We start from the raw sequence: 20,410 nt of genomic DNA, 5'->3' as shown, positions 1-20,410 counted from the left end.
CATGATCTCAGGGTCCTGGGATCGAGCCCCGCATCGGGCTCTCTGCTCGGCAAGGAGCCTGCTTCCCTCTCTCTCTCTCTGCCTGCTTGTGATCTCTCTCTGTCAAATAATACATAAAATCTTAAAAAAAAAAAAAATCCAAAGTGCCATATTTGAGTCAGGAAAACCCAGACTTGAATCTCAGCTTTACTCAGGCTGTGTGGCTTTGGACAAGTACTTCTACTGAAGCTCAGTTTATTCGTCAGCAGAATGAAGAACTCATTAAACCGTGATGCTGGTTGTGCGGGTTAATGGGGTCTGTTCTCGGCACGGACTCCGGAGACGCTCAATAAATGTCAAAGGCTCACCCATCTCACCCATCTCCTTGATAAGCGTTCTCAAGTTTATCATAAATACCCAATTCGGAAAACCCACGACTTGCTAGGTCTGTTCATTTTCCGTGTTTCTCTATTTTCAAGAAAAATACCCAACCTAAACCTTAAACATCATTCATGCCACTGATTGGTCCGATTGGTGGTGAGGGTAGGACACGAAAAGGATACTTTTCCGTCTCGTTTCCTTGTCCCAACTTCTGTTACATGTTCCCGGAGGCAAATCTTCATTTGAAAAGTGCTTCAAAGACAAGCATGACCAGTGAACAGCACAGCTTAAGTAGGGGACACTGGGTTCTAGCACTTCATTGCTCTCTAAGGTAAACACAGCATCACAGATGCACTGACGTCCTAAAGCAGGAGCAGAAAGTGAATGTATTAGTTGGTCAACGAGAGCGTGGTGGCACACCGTCTTCACCCGTCCAGGCCCCCCAGCCCTCGCTACTAGCCAGCTATGCATTTCCTGAGCACGCTGTCCCCTGCTGCACAAGGGCTTCTTCAGAAGGTTGCCCTGGAGAAGCCCGGAGTCCCGCCTTGCCCCTGCTTCGCTCTCTCCACAGCCCCACCTCCAGGACTGACGCCCAGAGCACAGGAGCCCCTTCCTCTGTCTCCAGCAGGAACAAACTCTGCAGGGAGGGGGTTGCCACCTGGGTCTCCCCGGGGGATCACCCAGAGCCCTGCTTGTACTGATCTCCCCTACTCCCTTACCAGTTGGTTTCTCTAGGAAGAATTTTCGTAATAAATACTTGCCCTAAACCCTCCCCATCTCAAGGTCTGTTTCTGGGCAACTCAACTGAAAATGAAAGCAAACCAAGGAAGGAAAAGGGCCCAAGTGAGTGTAGGGGCACGAAATCAGTGCACGGGGAAAGAAGAGGCTGTGCAGAGACACCGAAGCAAGGCAGACGGCAGCCCGGCGTCCTTAGGAGTCTCCTAGTTCAGACCGTTCCAGGTATGGGGTATGGACCTGGGGGGTAGGGAGCCTTGATTCTGACAAGCTGATGAGAGAAAGTGTCCCACAGAGCCCAGAGGAGAAAAGATCCTTTGTGAGGATGTTTAGAATCACAAATGAGTGTGGGCAAATTTTGAACTCCTTCAGGGACATTCTCGTGACAGCGCAGGCAAACGGGATGGACAGGAAGACCTGATGTCAGGGAGGGCCCGGTTACCTGTATTTTTCCCCGACAGGCTTCTGAGGTAAGAGGATGCTTTATCGTATAAATATTTACGTTCCTCTGTGCTCAGCACACCTTGCCTACACAAGACAAGCTGGAGACATGAGACCTGAACAGGAATGGTCACAGACCTGTATAGTGCTGCCACTCCCGCCTCGTGTGCTGGGAAACAGTGTGTGTCCACCGCGGGGAGAGAAGACATCAGTCCTTCTTCGGCCTGTTTTTACAAGCACTGAAAGACACCCGCCGATGCGCAGCTGCTGTTCAATGCTGTCCTACATAAAGACAATCATTTCCTGGTAGGTATGTGTCTAGAAAGAATAAAATCTCCCTTTTGTGGTGTATGACCCAAGTTTTTCTCTCTCAAGTGAGGGTGAGGCAGGGCGGGGCAGGTGGATTTGAGGACAGTCGAGCAAGCATAGTCGGCGCCATCTGAAGAATGCGGGAAATACAAAACAAAACAAAACAAAACAAAAGACCACACCTAAGTCCTAAGCGCAGTGACTCTGGGATATTTCTGCAAATAATGAGAACATTTACAGGAAATATTTCAAATCATAGCCCTGAAAATGGAAGTGTGCATTTATCTAATAAGGTGGCTCTTTTATTATTAAAGGTTAAATAAATACTTTCAGTAATAGAAACAGCTAACAGAAATGTCTCTCAGGGAAGGGAAAATCATTCCATTTAATTGTATTCCATTTTTGCCCCTGGAGGTTCATCCTGGGGACAATCTCTGGGCTGAGTGTAGGTAAATCCGTAGTGGTTGCCTCTCATTACTCTGATGGATGCTGGTTGCCAAAGTTGAAATATTTTTAGTTTCAGACCAGTTGCCACTAGAGTCAAAAGCCCTAATTGTTCATTTGGCCACAGTCTTCTTGGTGAGGAAAGGGTGGCATGGGTAGAGAGAAGCCTTGTGCCCCCGAGGCCATTGTTCTGGAAGGTGTGGGACTCCCAGAAGCCACGGAGCTGCCTGGGTACAGATAAGACCCAGCTACCTTGTCATTACGATTATGACTATGACTATGATTGTCTCCAGTGCCATGAAGCTCCTCTCCAAAGCGCTGGTTTCATTATTTTACAAATAAGATCCTTCAACGTATCAGGATTCCTCACCATGGTAGGCTAGGAACAGGTGAGCTACGCGTGTGCCTTGATAACTGCCAAACTGATCGAGGGTGAGGCTCCCCTTTCCATGCTCTGCCCGCCCCCGGCCATTAAGGCAGGACACTTCCTCGCAATACATCAGGCCAACAGAGTATAAATGTGCTTAGTAAATATTAACGGTTTCATCTCATGCTTCAACTGTGAAAACAAATGACCGGAGACGCCGTTCACATAGTAGCGAGGAGGTCAAAATCTCTCCGTGCAGATACTCCACGCGCGACTATTACAATACACTTTTCACAGAGGGCTTATTTATGGGAACTTATCATGAGTCGTGGTAATTCATAACACCATATTCTATGGAAAATTCCATTCTCGACTTGGAGCGAATCCTAGACACACAGCACTCGCTTTTGATTAACGAGCGCCATAAACACACGCCCCAACAGGTGTAATACAGTAGTTTATAGCCTCAGCCTGCAATGGCAGATGCACTTTTTCTTTTGTAAAACAAGGGAAGGGGCGTAGAACGAAATCTTCGGAGCTCTCAGCAAGACAGAGCTGGGCGCAGCCGTCTTGGGGACGGTCTCGTTACCCGCTTATCGGGGTCTGGTCTCTTCCGTCTTCAGCGTCTGCGCTATGCCTTCTTCGGCTGCTCTATAAATACCTTCCTAATTTGAATTAAGATAATGTGCTATCTGCACTTGTGAGATGTGGCAAAACGCAGTTTGTACTCACTTCAAATCTCACCAAGTCAGAGAGCGGTTTTGCATTCCAGATAGAGCTAAAAATATTCCCCCATTAAAATAGTAATCATCATTAAAATTAGCTCACTGATTTTGCTGATTAATTTCTCAGCGACAAGTACGCTTTCTAAAAAGTTTCAATTAAACATTTTTTTTGACAAAACTAGATTTTTAAAATGTAAACTATCTAAGAAGAAAGAGGTTGTGAAGGAAATAAAAATAGAAAATTTGAATCTACTGTAATTCGTACAGACTTTTTAAAATTCGCTCTCAGAAACTGGAGAGGGCAGACGATGGGCATGGTTGTCGTAACTGGAGTAGGGACCTGACGTCCCCGGTCCTCATTTTGGGGGGGGGTGACTCGCATACCTTGGGAAGGTGGTGTATTTTTGTCTGTACAGGAGAAGTACACTCGTGGGCATAATAAGTATGCGGGCCATCGGAGCCGCCCTTGTGAGATTTACACGTTTCTGTGCACTTGACTTCCCTGCACAGCCTGCACACCCCAGTTCAGTGGACGGTCGTACGGCAGTGCCCACGTAAAGGTGCACTTTATAGGCCCGGCTGAGACAAAAGACTGTGGCTCCCCAGACACAATTTGCACAATCCTTTTTCTGTCTGTGGTATCCTTACTTAGCCTCTAGGTTTCGTTACTATGTTCTTATGTTATATGGGGTTAAAGACATCAACAGGCAAAAATACAGTTGTTGTTTTTTTAAATTCTATTTATTGAGAAAGAGAAAGAGAGAGCATGAGCATGGGGAGAGGCAGAGGGAGAGGGAGAAGCACACTCCTCACTGAGCAGGGAGCCGGACTCAGGGCTCGATCCCAGGACCCCAAATCACGACCTGAGCTGAAGGCAGACGCTGAACCAACCGAGCCACCCAGGCTCTCTAAAATACAGTTTTGGTCAACCCTATTGCAAACTGTGTTTTCCTCGAATCCATTAAGCAAATCAACCCCTGACTATAATCTTAAGTAAACAGGCTAAAACAAATGCCTCTGGTTTTAAAATACATTGACTATGTTTAAACTAAAAAAGGGGACACTAGTTATAAGACAGAAGCCTGTTGAGAAAAGTATAGAATTCAGAGATCAGGAGGAAATTATAATGGGCAGTTGTGTTTAATGTTTGTGTATCACTCGGTACTAGTTAAGGCAATAAAGCATCCCTTAGCTATGAATGTTGAAGTTTTCACGTTATTTATAACGGACATACACTCCAAAGCCACAGTGAAAGCCAGTGTGTCCGCAATGAGTACTGTATTGTAATGGGCACGGAGATACTTCTGACCCTTCTCTAATAACGTGGAGATAACCGGCAGATCCAGAAAAGACGTAGATGCGTAACAGAATGATCTGGTGTAGGGCAGGCAAGAAACGGCGGCCCGGAATCCAAGGGTGTCCACACTTCCTCAAAAACAAGACTCACATTTCTTTTGCATTAAGAAGACACTGACAATGGGCAGTTCTGTATGTCTTACTTTCAAATGAAGCTATCACGGCCTCCAGCTGGTTTTAATAATCTTTTAGAGTATTCTTTAGAGCTTTAGTGAGTTATTTTCCAAAATTTTTTGAGACTATGTCATTTGAGGAACACACATCTTACTCTATCATCTTTTGAACATGTTTATTGCAAGAGATATTAAACCGGATATCACAAAAGGTCACTCAGGTGTTCTGTGACGCTGTGTCCGAGTTGTTTACGATCTGAGAAAAGATCACCTGGTATCTCTCCTGTAACTGGACATGCAAATCGGGTCTGGCATAAGGGATTCCATGAGGAATTATCAGAATGAAGTCATCTGTGTATGTGGGTGCATGCGGATTGGTAGATAGAGACAATGAGGCAAAATATCTCATTCGCCACTTATTTTCAAGTCTTGGCTCTTCCTTAAATCCGGAAACATATCGTAGTAAAGATTCTGATCTATTTTAAATCTACCATATCCATGTGTATTTCCAGCTTTCACCTTTGCATCTTGCAAATCGTCTTCCTTCCAGTTCCTGAAATAATTAGAATATAAAACAGGAATGTTCCTGACCTTCCGGAGGCGTCCCGTCGAACTCAGACCCTAATCTAAGCCCTGGGCCCTGGCCTCTCCCTCCACCTGTGGCCCTCCCGTCCTCACTGAGCTCCAGCCCCCGCCTACACCACTCCCCGCCCTCTTCAAGTCGCCTGTTCCTTCCCGTTCTTCTCCCCAGGGTGACCTTCCCCTGTTCTTTGCAGAACAGCTTTGCTCAGGGGACTCTCTGGGGCACCCAGGACTCCCCGGAAAGCTCGGTGACTGCCTGGAGCTGGAGCCAGTGTGTGAAGCTCAGCTTCCGTCCCTCTCACCGAGCCAGCTCTGGGGGCAGCGTGGTCTCCAGAGCCCGCTGGGAAAACAGGGCTCCCCTGAGCCTCCAGCTTCTCTTTCTCAATTTTGCTGCCTGGCTCCCAGCCTGGCTCCTCGTGGAGGGGGTCTCTGACGGGTAATTTCCGTATTAATCCTCCTCTCCCGGCACACCCTCGGAGGAACGTGAGCGCAGACAAAGTCCCTGGGCGTCTCAAAGGCCACCTTCCAACCCCTTCCCCAGGTCCCATTCAGGGGCTCTGGGGGCCCCAGAGAACCCCAAGGGAATGACATCCTCAGATCTACGTTTTTATGTTGTCTGGCTTCATTCACTTTATGGCACTTGTCTAAGATTATGCCTCGTTTAATTGGGTTTTATTCTCCCTGCTGTGTTATAGCACCAGGAAAACAGCAGTGTCTCACCCTTCACTACTGTGCTTCATGGTCCCCAGAACACCCCACAGGACGGCAGGCTCTGCATCGCTGGAGGGAGTCGAGAGATGGTCTAGAAGGAGAAGGTTGACCTCTCTTTGCCTGAGGTGTCAGGTCTCCAAGGTGGATTCTTGCCTCTCGCTTCCCCCAATCCAGCACTGAGAACGGTGAGCTGTGGGCTTCTGGGGGGTCAGCACAGAGCCTGTGCGGATTCATGAGGGAATGAATGAGTGGCGTCCTCAATCCGTGGGTTAGACGTGCCTAATGCCTTTCCTGGTGCCCAGATCCAAACCACCGTGGGAGAATCACATCAGTACGTGAGGCTGCTGCCAGGCTCGGAGATGTTCTCCGCCGAGGTGAACTGGGGCAAGCACCCCTGTCAGCACACCCAGGTAGCTGTCAGGGAGATTGGCGTGTGACCAGGCCAGTTGTCCTGGGGGTCAGAGGCCACGGCGTCTGTTTCGCACACTCCCCAGGGAGGAGGTAGGTGCGGGAGAGGCGGGCAGAAGGAAAGCGAGCTGTGGCCTCAGGACGTCTCACCCCCTAGCGAAGGTCTGTGACAGAGCATGCAGACGAACAGAAGTCACAGTTGCGTGGTAAGTCTGTGTCTGGTGACGCAGTAAGCCAGATGATAGAGGAATTCCACGGAAATTTACTGAGCATTTTCTATGTCCTAAGCACTGGTCTGGGTGTTGGGGATATAAAAGTGTACACAACAGATGCCTTTACTGCTTTCTTTTGGTTTATATCTTGTTGACTGAGAAAGACAAAAGCCATGTCCTAAAACCCATAGTGAACCGGGAAGAGCGACAGCGACAGGACTGCGTGGGAGGGGCATAGTGGGCAGAGGACATCCTCTGAGCGGAGTTGAAGGCAGCCAGGGCTCAGTCCCTGCAAACATCCATGGGAAGCAGGGACAGGAGGTGCAAAGGCCCCGTCTCAGCAGAGGGACGGCAGGGAAGCAAGATGACCAAGTAGTGTTATGGGGCTCCATTGACACAAGGCTAAAGAGCCTGGGGTACTTTCCCTCAGGACCCAACCCCATAAAGGAGTATCCGTTTCCATACACACATGATTGCTCTTGAGTGAAAGGCTGAGTCAGACCTCCCTTTTCTGTCCTACCTCAGTAGCGGAACAGTAAATGGCAACCCAGAAACCCAGTTTCGGTTATTCTTACAGGAGCTTTAGAGTGAGTTATGGATTCGTCTGGGGAAATGTCAGAACTTGGAGCTCTAGAGATTGGCAGCGAAGTAGAATTTAGGTGTGACACTCCGTCATAAAACTCAATCCAGAAATAGCGAAGACCTCTTTCTCACCGTATAGATTAATCGGGGAGTAACCATGGACATGAAACAGCTATTCGCCGCGTACCAAAAAGGTTCTCTGTGAGAGCCCTACATACTATGGTTTCCTTGGGAGCCGTGAAAGTGGGCTGTGGTCCCCTCCAGAGGAAACCAGAGCTGTGGTTTCCCATTGTGTGCCGTATACAGTGAAATTTTGTTTGGTTTTAGTTCATAAACATTTGTGCAACATGATGGTCAACAATCAGATTCGCTTCTCAGTCCTATCAAACGGAGGGTACCCTGGTGGATTGGAAAATATGTATGGATAACTGGATTGTGTGCACGTGTGTGTGTGTGTGTGAAGAATATGGTTGTGTGAGTGCATACCATATGGTCCAAGCCCTCCCTGCTCTAGTCCATCTCTATTCAAGGCCCAAGTCCTAAAGGGACAGATGAGCATGCTTGGAGCATCTGGCCCAGCGTCCTGCAGATGTGGCCACTTAGGAATTGTGTGCTGAGGATGGTGATTAAGTTGATGACAAATCTGTGTGTTGAGTAGAAAGAGCTTATTGATTAGTTTCTGGACTTGTTACCCAGCTTTAAAAAAAAAAAAATGGGGCTTTGCTCTTTTCATTTGTTTTTGAATGAGCAAGTTCTGTCATATACTTAAACCACGAAGGCTGCATTAAAATTAACACATTCTAACCTTGCTGGGATGTGTGTGTGTGCTAGGATTCTCGGCTGATGTCTTCTGGGGTGTCCAGGAAGCAGCCAGCTGGCAGAGGAAGGAGGGGAAAGCTGTAAGGTGTTCTCATGGAGCGGGGGCTCTGAGTGTATTTCTGTGCATCTTACAGTCTTTCTGTAATTTCTCAATCCTGGGACTCAGAAAAATGCCCAGGTCAGCACTTGGCACACCCCTCCAGCTAGAATATCCCTCACTAAATCTTGCTGTAATGGATGTGATTTAAATATTAAAAAAAAAAAAAAAGGAACTGGAGAAATCCTTTGTAAGCATCTGAGCAGAGCTGCATGTGAATCAGAGCACTCTGCCTCGCTCCAGGTTTCCTTTATGTAGGCTGAGTGCTTGAAACCTTTCCAAGAACCCCGCCACCCTTGCACAAACTCTGTTTATGACGGCAGCTCCTGGGATGACTTACATTCTGTTCTCTGTGTTACTCAAAGAAGAAGCGGTACCTATTCCATTGAGCTGTTGCAAGGAATTTAAGAAATAGGAGACTGGGAGATGGAGCCCTACAGAGCAAGGCTTCAGAGGGGGTGGGTTTCAACACTGTGAAGCAGAGATGATAGGTTTTTCCTAAAAGGCAGGATTAAATAGGAAGGAGATGGCTGTCCCTGGTTCCCAGGAAAATTCCACTTTTGGAGAAAGTTGCTGTTATCAATCAGCTGGGATTTCAGACAATCAAGTGTCTGATTGGAGCATCATTTGTACGAGGTGGCCATGATAACTCTAAGAAGGAATGTTCATTTTAGTTTCCAGTTCTGCTGTAGTCAGGATTTTCATTCAACTAAGACCGTGTTCATCGATTGCATTTTGTGCCAATAGATGAAGAAGGTAATCAGCCTTTCTTCCAGGCACTCCGAGGGCACCGCTGCCCAGAACCACACAAACTTCACTAGTGGTGCCAGCAGTGGGGTTGACTTTACATTTTATACAGGGTTGGGATTTTGGGTATTCATTATAAAATATAAGAAAGATGTGGGCAATAATATAATGAACTGCCAGATTTATCAAGTCTTCACGGTAAGATATACACATTTCAAACTTTTTTTTTTTAAGAAAATTAAAATTTACCGGTAAGTTTGAAGTGCCTTACTGAGCCTTTCCTCCCCCTTAGAGGTCACGAACACCCTGAGTTTGTCATCCCATTCCTCTTTTATGCTACACTCACGTGGTATGTTCACAAATTCTATACTGAGTTGTTTTGTCTGTTTTTCAAGTTTTCTTGCTCAAGTGTGGTTTACACGCAGGGTTATGTGAGTTTCAGGTGTAAAATACAAGGACTTAATTCTATACATTTCTCAGTGCTCTTGACCCCCTCCGTGTCGTGTGCTTTACCTATGCCCCCTCCCCCCCACTCCACTCGCGCAACCACCAGTGTGTCTCTGTATTTAAAAAAGTCTGGTTTTTTGCCTCTTTGTTCTTTGTTTGTTCATTCCACCCATGAGTGGAATCATACGGCTTTTTTCTTCCTCTGACTGATTGACTTCACTTAGCATGATACCCTCTAGGGCCATCCGTGTTGTCGCAAATGGCAAGATTTCACTCTTTTTTACGGTGCATATTGTCTTGTATGTATATATACCACATCCTCTTGTCCATCCGTGGGTCTGTGCGTACTTGGGTTGATTCCGGATGGCGGCTAGTGTAGATAATGATACAGTAATCATGCGAGTGGCGAATGGGGCGGGGGTAGCAGAGAGGGAAGGACAAGCAGACTCCACACTGAGCACAGAGCCCAACGCAGGGCTCAATCCCAGAACCCTGAGATGGTGACTGGAGCCCAAACCAAGAGCTGGACACTTAACCAACTGAGCCACGCCCTCTATTTTTCATCTTTTGAGGAACCTCCCTATTGTTTTCCTCAGCGGCTGCACCAATTTGCATTCCCACCAACAGTGAAAGACCCTTCCTTTTTGTCCACACCCTCACTAACGCTTGTTGTTTCTTGTGCTGTTGACTTTAGCCATTCTGACAGGTGTGAGGTGGTATCTCACTGTGGTTTTGATTTGCATTTCCCTGAGGATCAGTGACGTTGAGCAACTTTTCGTGTGACTGTTGACCATGTGTACGGTCTTCTTTGGAGAAACGCCTACTCAGGTCCTCTGCCCACTTTAAATCAGATTAAATATTTTGGGTCTACTTTTCATTTTAAATGTTCATGTGCTGTATAGTCCATTGCTTAGGCAGCTTTTTCCAGAAAGTTTCGGTGAATATATGTATCACATGAGCAATCTTTTGAATGGTTACATGGTATTTTGCTGTTTGCCGTTATGCTCATGTGCACCAGTTCTAACCAGTGCTGGTAGGAAAGGCCCCCCTTTTCCGGGGCCACCTTTTTTAAGAGCATGCGTTGGGGACCCACTGACCTACATGCATCTAAGCAGTCCAGAAAGCAGGCTTATGTACACTGTGCCCCAGTCCAGGGAGAGAACTGCATAGCTGAGAGTGTTTGCCCCTACAGCCTTGATCTTGGAAGTAGAAGCCGGGAGGAGCTTAGCACAACCCACACCACATCACACAAGCGTGAGATGGTGGGATTCTTCGGCCAGCTTCTGAAGGTATCAGTAATGAAGACATGGTCCACAGCTCTGTACATGTGAAATCCCCCCCAAAATGTTCCTTCTTCAGGAAGCCATTGAGTTAATGTTCCATTTCTAGCTTTTAAAAACGAAAATAAATAAATAAAAGTGTATTATATTGGCTGATTATACTTTAATGTATCCAGTTAGAATTCAAGGAAGAATTAAATGCTCCTGAGGGAAACACAAAGGTCGCTACAAAAGGGTGGCCTGGAGAACAGCACTGGACCGGGGACATCTGGCCGCCCTCTGCCCCTCTGTTGCAATGTGGGCTCCGGCTCTGGGGCCGGGCTCCCTCCACCACCACCTCCCTGCACTCACACTCCCGCGTCCTAGTGCGGCTTACCCGCTCCCGGAGCTCTGGTCCGTCTCCCCTGGCGCAGATCCGGCTTTCCCCGCTCCACTTCCTGGGCTGTCTCCCCCAAGTCCCCTTTCTTCCGACACTTCAAACACACAGCAAAAGTTTAGCTCTCCCCCTACGTTCCATGAAACTGTCTTACCTGATTGCTCTTTTTTTTTCTTTTCTTTTTTTTAGATTATGTATTTATTTATTTGACAGAGAGAGAGAGAGATCACAAGTAGGCAGAGAGGCAGGCAGAGAGAGAGGGGGGAAGCAGGCTCCCTGCTGAGCAGAGAGCCCGATGCGGGTCTGGATCCCAGGACCCTGAGATCATGACCTGAGCCAAAGACAGAGGCTTAACCCACTGAGCCACCCAGGCGCCCCTTCCTGGATTGCTCTTTTCATCATATATGGAGTCTCCCCTTGTTTCAGAGAGGCAACACTGTATCATATTTTAATGGATATTTATCGTTATTTTTGTAAACAAGATTTCCTGTGCTTCTTTGAAGGTTCTGTTGCCAGACTTTCCCTTTGTTACAGTTTGCCTGTTTATTCTCTCTCTCTTTTTTTTTTTTTTAAGTTAAGTTCAAGGCTTTCCTCAAATACCTACAAATGCAATTTCACAGTAAAACTGAATGTTCATCTTCAGTTTTATTGGATGCTGCCAAACCATTCTCCTAGAGACTGTAGCATGTCAATGTCGGGAACAGAGAAGACTATTCCTCACCCTCACCCACCAGGGCTGATCATCGCTGGTGCCCAGGATACAGCACAAAACCAGCCTTCACGCCCAGACTTCCCGATGTCTCAGGGGATGAGACTCCGACACTGAGCACCCTGGACCCCTTTAATGTTGTGTGTTCCATCTGGTTCTTGACTGATGTACCTTAGTGTTAAATGTCTCCTCCTCAACTGCTTACATTTTTAGACCTTTAATATATACTTTGGTCTTTCTTGGATAAGACATATATTCTTTTTGGGGTGGATTTTTTTTTCCCACTGAAATAATTCTTTTTTAGAATTGTTTTATGTATATTTATTTTAAATCTGGCTAGCAAATAAAAATGAGGCATAGGATTAACATACTTCTTACTGCTTTTGTTTGTAAAATTCAACATTTTAGATCTCTTGAAAAGAAATGTGTGGTGAGTTTCAGTAAAAGACCCTTTATTCTCTTATTTGTGCTTTCTGCATAGATCTATTTATCCAGTAATACGAATGGGAAAGCCCCGTGCTACACAGACTTATTTCAGCTGCTCATGCTGGTACTTTCTGTCCTTATACGATGTGAAATATTCTCATGGGAAAGCAGAAACATGCTTATTGGCATTTCTAAAGGGCAGTTATATGAAAGAATATCTTTGCAGGACTAGGGTACTCATTTGAAAGACTAGAGCTAATGAGGATGAATTTAATTCACTTTCTTTGAGAAAAATCTTCAGTGGTAAATTTTGAAAGATGAGGGAAGAATTTGTGTTACTTTCAAATAAAATGCGATTTTTTTAATCTAGATTTTTCACTTGGACCAAATCAGAAACATATTTATCATTATTCTCTCTCCCTGGGTCACATAGACACATACACATGCCAAAACTCTTCCATCAAAGTCTAACACTTCCTTACCCGAATGGAGTACTATTTTTATCAGACAATTCAATTATGAAATGACTTTCATTTTCATTATCTAAATTATTTATTTCTCTCTATATACATATGTATGTGTACAGATAGATAGATCTTTTGTTTATTATAGTATCTATATTCTATATAGATATATATCCTGCTATATATTCTATATAGATATATATCCTATCCTATATATATCTATATATAGATAGATAGATATAACGTGCTGAAGGTTAACTTGAGAAAATGAAGAAATTATCTTTGGTAATTATTATGGGAAATTATAGGAGAAAAATGATTTTATCAGTTTTCTTTTTGTTTGCAGCTTGTTGGACATGTATTTTGTGGATTACCATAAAACCCAATGTTTGCATATTTGTTGCTATGAAACTGGAGATGAAGTTTCTTCAAGAATATTTACTTCTGGAGACATTTCTGCTTCTCCTCGGCTCCATGTGCTGGACGAGAGCAGTCTGGTGGGCAGGGGTGACCCACAGAGAGCTGGTAGAAAGGAGACATCCCTGACGGGGCCGCAGGATATCGGGGCCTGCTTGCCTGGACCAAGACTTGCTCCAGGATTGTGATGTGTCAACATTATGCATCAACTCAACTGATTCACAGGGGGCCCAGCCATCCAGTTAAATGTTACTCTGGGCAGGTCTGTGAGGGAGTTTCCAGATGAGCCTGGCATTTGAATCTGTGGACTGAGCAAAGCAGATCCCCCTCCCAATGTGGGGGCTCACCCAATCTCTCTAGGGCCTGAAGAAGACAAAATGTGCAGCAAAGTCGAATGTGCTCTCTCTGCCTGACAGTGGGAGCTGGGACACCAGGCTTCTCCTGTCTTTGGACTGGCATTGACTCCAGCAGCCTTCCCAGGTCTCCAGCTTGGCGGACCGTAGGATTCCTCAGCCTGTATAACAGCATGGGCCAGCTCCTTGTCGTAAATCTTCTGCAGGGTAGCCCAGTGGTTGTGCTTCTCTGGAGAACTCTAATACAAGAGTCATTTAATATTAATATCTGAAAGAAGCAAGATTCAGACAGTATACTTTTAAAACATCCAAGGAGAAGCTGAGATGAGAAAACAAATATTGACTCATCTTAGTACATAATAGGCATTTACCCTGTAATAAGGGAAGTAAAATTTTAGAAAGAGGAAACTGCCTCGAAACTATGACTTGTGAAAATGTATAACTAAAACAACCTTTAAAACTAGTTAACCAGTCCCCCCCCCTTTTTTTTTCTTCCAAGAACATCCATTATGACATTTTCTAATCAAAAATCAAACACTTAGAATAAGGGACTTTGTTAAATATTACCAAAACTGGTTATTTGAGAGAATATAATTTTAACCATTTCTATACTACATCAGAAATTCTGTGACAATTGCTTTTGAATTGACTTAGGTTACTTTCTTGATGTCTTAGTGATGGTCATTATTCTATTTAGGAAGAAAAAAAAAAAACAAACAAAGAACAACTAGGACACCTGGGCGGCTCAGTCAGTTAAGTGTTTGCCTTCAGTTCATATCATGATCTGAGGTGATGCGATTAAGGTCCAAGTTGTCTGGCTCCCGGCTCAGAAAGAAAACTTGGTTCATACATGGTATACAAAATATTAATACAGAATATCCACTAGTTCTTTAAAGTCTTGGGGTTTGTTTTAATATTATTTTGAGAATTGAAAAAAAAAAATTACTCCCATGACTTCTACCTGAATCAATAGAACAAAAAGCCAAATGGCACTAAAAGAGTGAGTCTGCTCTTTCTCCCATCTCCTTTCCTCCCAGAATCTGCATCAGACCTCACCTCGGAAGGGACCAGTGCACACTCAGTAAGACTGTTCTCTCTCCTTACAAGTCATCCCGTGTGAAGACCTCAGGAACCGTCTTTCTTCATCCAGGTATTTGTCAAGGAAATCTGCCCCACCTGAAATATTTCCTTGTCCCTTTCAATGACACATGTATCACAGAAGCAGGAAGCATTACCCCTGAAATCCTAAATTCTCTTCAAGTCTAATTCTTACAGGGGGAACCCTCCAGATATTTCTATGTCTTTGGCTGTATACTATTGATTGGCCCAACCTCTTCCTAACATCTTACTTCTCCTATGATTTAACTTTGCTTCATTTCTCTGCTTTCCAGGATTCATATTTTTCTAAAAGTTAGTCATGGCTGTACCCTCTTCTACACTTTCTAGTGATCACTAAGGGATAAAAAAAAATTTAAAAATCAATGAAAATCCCCAACACACCACATTCCAATTAGACATGGTCAAAACCAAACAAGTTTGCCAGTCCTAGTTGAAGTATCTCTTTTGTTGACTAGGACCTGTGTCTCGAGGCTAGTGCAGATCAGTCAGGACTATTTGTGTTGTATGTGCCAACAAACCCAACTTAAACCTGCTTAACAAAGATGGAAAAACCTCAGCTCATGTAACAGAGGTGTCTACAGAGCTGTTTTAGAACGGACTTGATGCAGGGCTCAAACTGTCTTACTAAGATCCCAGGGCAGCCTGCGCTGCCCCATGCCTTTCCACTGGCACCATTAAGCCCAGAGTCCTCTTCAAAAGTCAGCAGCACACATTTTCTCACTATTTGGGGCACCCGGCTCTTCAGCAATCATTACATTCGAGGGGCGTGGGATGTACTGATTATTTCAGCTGACTGATCCGACCCGGGGGGCTTGCTGTGGGGCCTATCCCGCCAAAATAGGAAAAAAGGAGAGGCTTCTTTTATCGAGATTTTGGGTTCTTTTATTACCAAAAGTAGGAGAATAGATGTCGGTCAGCTAAAAATTAATGTTCTGAAATTGGAGTCTAAGGATATTTGGGGGTTTGTGAATTGACTTCAAAGAGTCTTGAAATTATATGTCAAAAAGATATAAGGGAAAACATCCATTTTTAAAAAAATATTTAATTGGCCTCAAATTAATGGCCACCACCTGCGAGCCTGTTAGAAAGGAGCTTAAATATAATAATATGCCAAAGACATATCATCACTATCAATTATCTGTGATTACTTTTCTTTCTTTCTTTGAATAGCCCATTTTTCAACAGATGAGGATGCTTGATACATATTACTTGATTTAGATAGATAGATAGATACATATTACTTGATTTAGATAGATACATTTGTATTCCATTGTGGCAAGAAATAAGGTTATTATAAAGAGATTACCTAAAATAGATATATGACTTTGTATTCTGTGAGCCTGCTTTTAATAGTTTCTCTTTTCATTAGTGGGAACAAATAAAACATTGTAAGAGAGATCAAGAGCACTGGAAACACTGGAAAAGAGAAATGCAAGACAGTAAACTTGTAATAAACTGTCCCTTAATGGGACCATTCTGCAAATACTTTAAAAATCGTAATAGTAATAATGGCAATCGTAATAATTAGGACTTTCAGTCTGTAGTGTCTTCCTACTAAGGCCTATAAAGCATTTCGATATAATGGGATAACATTCACGACAAAGGAATAGCCCTAGCCATAAATGTCCACGGCACTTAAGCACTAATGAGGAACTCTGGCGCTCCCTGGCTTGTGAAAGCATTTGCTCTAAGTACTTCTCAAAGCTAGGAGCACAGTCAGTGTTAGCTGGAAGCAGGGAGAGGGAAAAGCAGGTGAACGGGTTCAGCAGACAAGGCACAGAGTCTTTTTCACTGGTCATCAGCGACAGGGAGCCCTGGATCCACAGTGTTTCATGCCCCCCTGAATCTCGTTATCATACTCAGAAGTTGGCCAAGCCTCCTCTCCCCCCATCTGCTGGTGGCTGCCTCACATAGCTCAGGACTTCATCTTTTTCTTGGAGTAAGCTAACTGACTCAAACTAGAGGGAGATTTCTGAAACACAAATCGGACGTCGCATTTCTTAAAATTTTAAGTGTCCCTCAAGTTCATTCAGGGTGAATGCTCCCTGCCTCCCACAACTGGGCTCTGTCTAATTTTCTAATTGGTGGTCTTAGGAATGGAATCCTAGCTCTGGAGTTGGCCAGACCCTGATCTCAAAGCTCTGGGGCTTTGAGAACCCCTTAGCATGTTTATGCACCAACTTCACCTATAAAACTAACATAAAAACGAACCCTACTTTGTTGACATGCTCTGAGAATTAAGGGAGAAATGAGGGGCTCAAGGGACCCCAGCACAAGTATTCACTGAGATGTCTGGCCGAGATCGTCCTCTCTGAAGAGCTCCATGGGAGCTGGATATCAGTGGTGCTTGAAGTCCACCTTCATCCAGTGCTGAGCTGATGGGGAGCCCTGAAGGCCACCCATCGGCTGAGTCATAGAGCTAACTTAAAGGCTCCGACACCAACATCATGCATACACACGGGAGCACTCAGAGAAGAGTAATTCAAAGGGGTGGGGGTTTGAACTTGGGCTTATAGAGCATCTTAGCAAAAGAGCAATACGTTTGTACAGAAGTGGCAAGACTAAGGAAAAAAATTTTGAGTTCCTAGTGCAGCAAGTTATAGGGAGGTGAGTCTCTGGGGACAGTGGAAGATAAAGCCTAGTTAGTGAGGTTTGCTGTGTAGACCCTCTGTGTCATCTCCAGCCTGATCGGAGTCTAGGGTTAATTCTGGTGATTAACTTCTGTCTTTCCTGGAGGGGGCATGGAGCACCTTTATAAACTTATGTGCTATTTTGAGGCCAATGAGGCAGACGGCTTTTCTTCTACCGGCTCCTTCTCCGTCATCTTCAGCTTAGAATAACCCTTCTGCTAACGTGGCACAACTTGGGGGGACATCATCGGAACCCCTTCCATGTCTCTGATGCTCTCTTGGAGTTCAGTCCGTCCCGACCCGCTCAGTAGCCACCGTACTCATGGATCACGTGAGATGCTGGATAAACGGACGACTGACCAACGACCCTCCGTTTGTCCGGCTTTATTCCTTTGCCTTCTGAGATCTTCTCCTTCTGTCTCCTTTGAAATCTTTCTTTCCTCCCCTCCTCTTAATTGCAGTTCCCTGAGAATTCATCTCTGACTCTTCTTCTCTTCCAACCCTGCCGACTGACCCTTTTCTGGAGCCCAGGGTCTCACCCCTGAACCCCAGGGCCGCGCACCCCCACCGGAGGCGAGCGAGCCCCACCCCCACCATCATCCAGGTTCCCATCTGCTCCCTCCCTGCCTTCCTCCTGCCCTCACAGAGGAAGCCACAGAGCCCCCGGGCCAGACGTGCCGTGGTCACCCTCCTGAGGAACAGTTCCCGCCTGTTCCTCAGCACCTCCTGCCCAGTCACATCTACATATCCCTCAGCTCTGGCTCTGCATTCCCTGAAGCTGCCTGAGCTCAGCTTCTCGTCACATAGTCCTGGGATTGCCCCAGCAGCCTGAGCCTGGCTCTTCCTGTCACAGATTTCACCCTCCTAGACGTATTGTATCTTCTGGGAGCTGAGCGTTCGTATGAAATGCAAATTTTATGCCTGAGTAAAGGACTGAGCATCATACCATCTTCCTCAACCTCCCGGACTGAAACTGCAACTTGGGTCTGAGGAGGGGATGCCCCTTCCCCGCCCGTAGGAGGTAACCCCGGCACTGTCTGTGGCTTCTGGGGTGCAGCAAGTGTTACTCTCCTGCAGGAAGCTCTTTGATACCTGTGCCCAATTAAGGGCTCCTGGAACTCGGGGGACACAGTCACTCTCCACACATGGGCCCCCAGAGGGGAGACCAGATGACCAGTCTGAGAAAGGATAGACAACACTGGCTCCCTCTGGCTCCTCCCCATCTTAGAGGCCTGCTTCTCTGTTGCTTTGGTCTAAAGGACAACAGGATCTTCTACCTTAAGATGTGCAGCTCTGGCATACTGGTTCCTCTGAGCTGAAGGCTTTGGAAGAGATGCCGGGGGAGACTTTCTCTGAACTCCCCACACTGTGTGAAGACGGATCCTCCAAAAGGACCTCAGTGTACTCAGCCCCTTCCCAAGAGTTTCACCAACCAAAAGATTGACTTGTCACACGAGAGGAGACATGAAGCGGACCCCCCGGCACCCAGACAGACTGTCACAAACCCTTACCTTCCCATCTCTTCTGCTAAGGGACCAGCCATGTCCCCGAAGCTGTTCACTCCCCTGAGATGCCTCCACCAGCCCCTGTCCCTACGAGGATGGCATGTGGGCCTGAACCTAAGGCACCCAGAGTGTTGTTCATCAACCTCGGTATCTCCCGTGTGCATGTGAGATATCCATAGTAATTTGCTTTTTTTTTTTCCTTGTCCATCTGTCTTCTATTATAGGAGTGTCATCCAAGAACTCTAAAGAGTAGAGGGGAATTATTTTTCCTCCCCCACAGTACCCAGTGTCTCATAGTGTTAGTGAAAGGACCCCTTCCGTTTGACCACAGGCCTTCTTTCTCCAAACACAAAACGGGATATTTGGGCATCAGAGGACAGATCTGAGCACTCAATGCCAGGCTGTTGCACAATATCCTGTCCTGCCCTTTGGCATTCACAGGATGTGATTCAGCCTCAGAGAAGCCGAGTCTGGGTCCCGACTGCTGGTTTACTCTGCACATTCAGTCCCGTCTGCATGCCGCGGCGGGCCCTCCCCCAGAGTCCTCCTGCAGCTCTGTCCCCCCGCCTAGACCATACATTCCTGCAGGCCAGACATGAAGTCTGAACTATTTGGGGCCTGTCAGAGCTTAGCAGAGTACCTAGCATGCAGCCGCCACCCCACAGGCGTTGAATGAGTGAAACCCATTGCCTCCTATTTCGATTTATCGTCATCAGGCAGGCAATTCTTCCACGGCTCAGTAATGAAATTACTGTTTTAATTATTCTTGTAAGTCAGAGATGTGGATTAGTTTTTCCCAAACTGTTGCCTGGACAGAGTGAATTGAACAGGTAAGAGCAGGTGACCAGGCCCACAGACCTGAGAAGGCAGGCGTGTATCGTAGCAGGTGCTCCCGGTCAGACCTGGTGCTGAAGATGCTACAAGCACCCCCAGTTCTTTCTCTCAACAGCCCCAGGAAGCAGGTCTTACCCCATCATCTCCTGAGGCTGCTGAGGCTTGGAGACCAAGTGACTTGTAGATCTGTCTCCACATCCTGCCCAAGCAGCTCAACAGAGACCCCTCGGGAGGGGTCCTGTTGACACCAGGGGGACTTGGAAACAGGAGACGCAGCCTTGAACCCCCAGCGTGATGCTCTTCTGATGCTTGGACCCACGTGCCCTGACACTGCATAATACTCCCAGAGTAATTAAAAGTGGTATTTCAATATTTATCACAATGATTCTTTTCAATGCCTTTTAGTTTCCCGGGACATATTTATTTTTTCATTACTTTCTAAGGGAAGCAAGTAATTATTAGGTAGTACATTAACTTTATTAAAATCATTAAAACTCATGGAAACGCCAAATATTTCAAGTAACGAGCAGGATTCAGTATAAAGAATACGGCTTCTTTGAAATGCTACTTGAGGAGATGTGATTACCAAGAACACAAACAAACGAGAAACAAAGATGATCACCAGAGCTCCCAGTAAGAATACAAGTATTGTGGGAACCCAGGTCAGGAAGGTACTTCTGAGGGGTGAAAAGGCCAAATAAGATGTTAGGCGTAGTTCATGTGATGCTGTCAGGTCAGACTGAAGCCACCAGTGTATTAACCTGATATTTGGGCCTCGGCTATAGAATGGATATTTACCGTGCTTTGGTTTAAATGTTGTTAAAACTGTGCACAAGATCATA

General features: G+C 45.8%; 1 long non-coding RNA gene across 9 annotated transcripts; it reads left to right on the top strand.

The window, feature by feature from the left end:
- Positions 1 to 791: 791 nt before the first annotated feature.
- LOC106006366 lies at positions 792 to 19,940 on the top strand. Of its 9 annotated transcripts, none has more exons than XR_001180371.2 (5): positions 792 to 1,320; positions 1,614 to 1,846; positions 6,182 to 6,328; positions 13,057 to 14,630; positions 18,489 to 19,940. It is a non-coding gene; the product is annotated as an uncharacterized LOC106006366 (long non-coding RNA). The 9 variants fall into 9 exon arrangements; XR_001180367.2 differs by having other exon boundaries at positions 18,083 to 19,940; XR_001180372.2 differs by having other exon boundaries at positions 798 to 1,320; positions 13,057 to 13,607; positions 14,518 to 19,940.
- Positions 19,941 to 20,410: the final 470 nt, after the last annotated feature.

This window comes from Mustela putorius, unplaced genomic scaffold, assembly GCF_011764305.1.
Source record: "Mustela putorius furo isolate JIRA1106 unplaced genomic scaffold, ASM1176430v1.1 tig00004033_pilon_pilon_pilon, whole genome shotgun sequence".
NCBI classification, from domain to species: Eukaryota; Metazoa; Chordata; class Mammalia; order Carnivora; family Mustelidae; genus Mustela; species Mustela putorius.
Note: the sequence above shows the minus strand (reverse complement) of the source record. Positions and strands in the feature narration are given on the sequence as shown.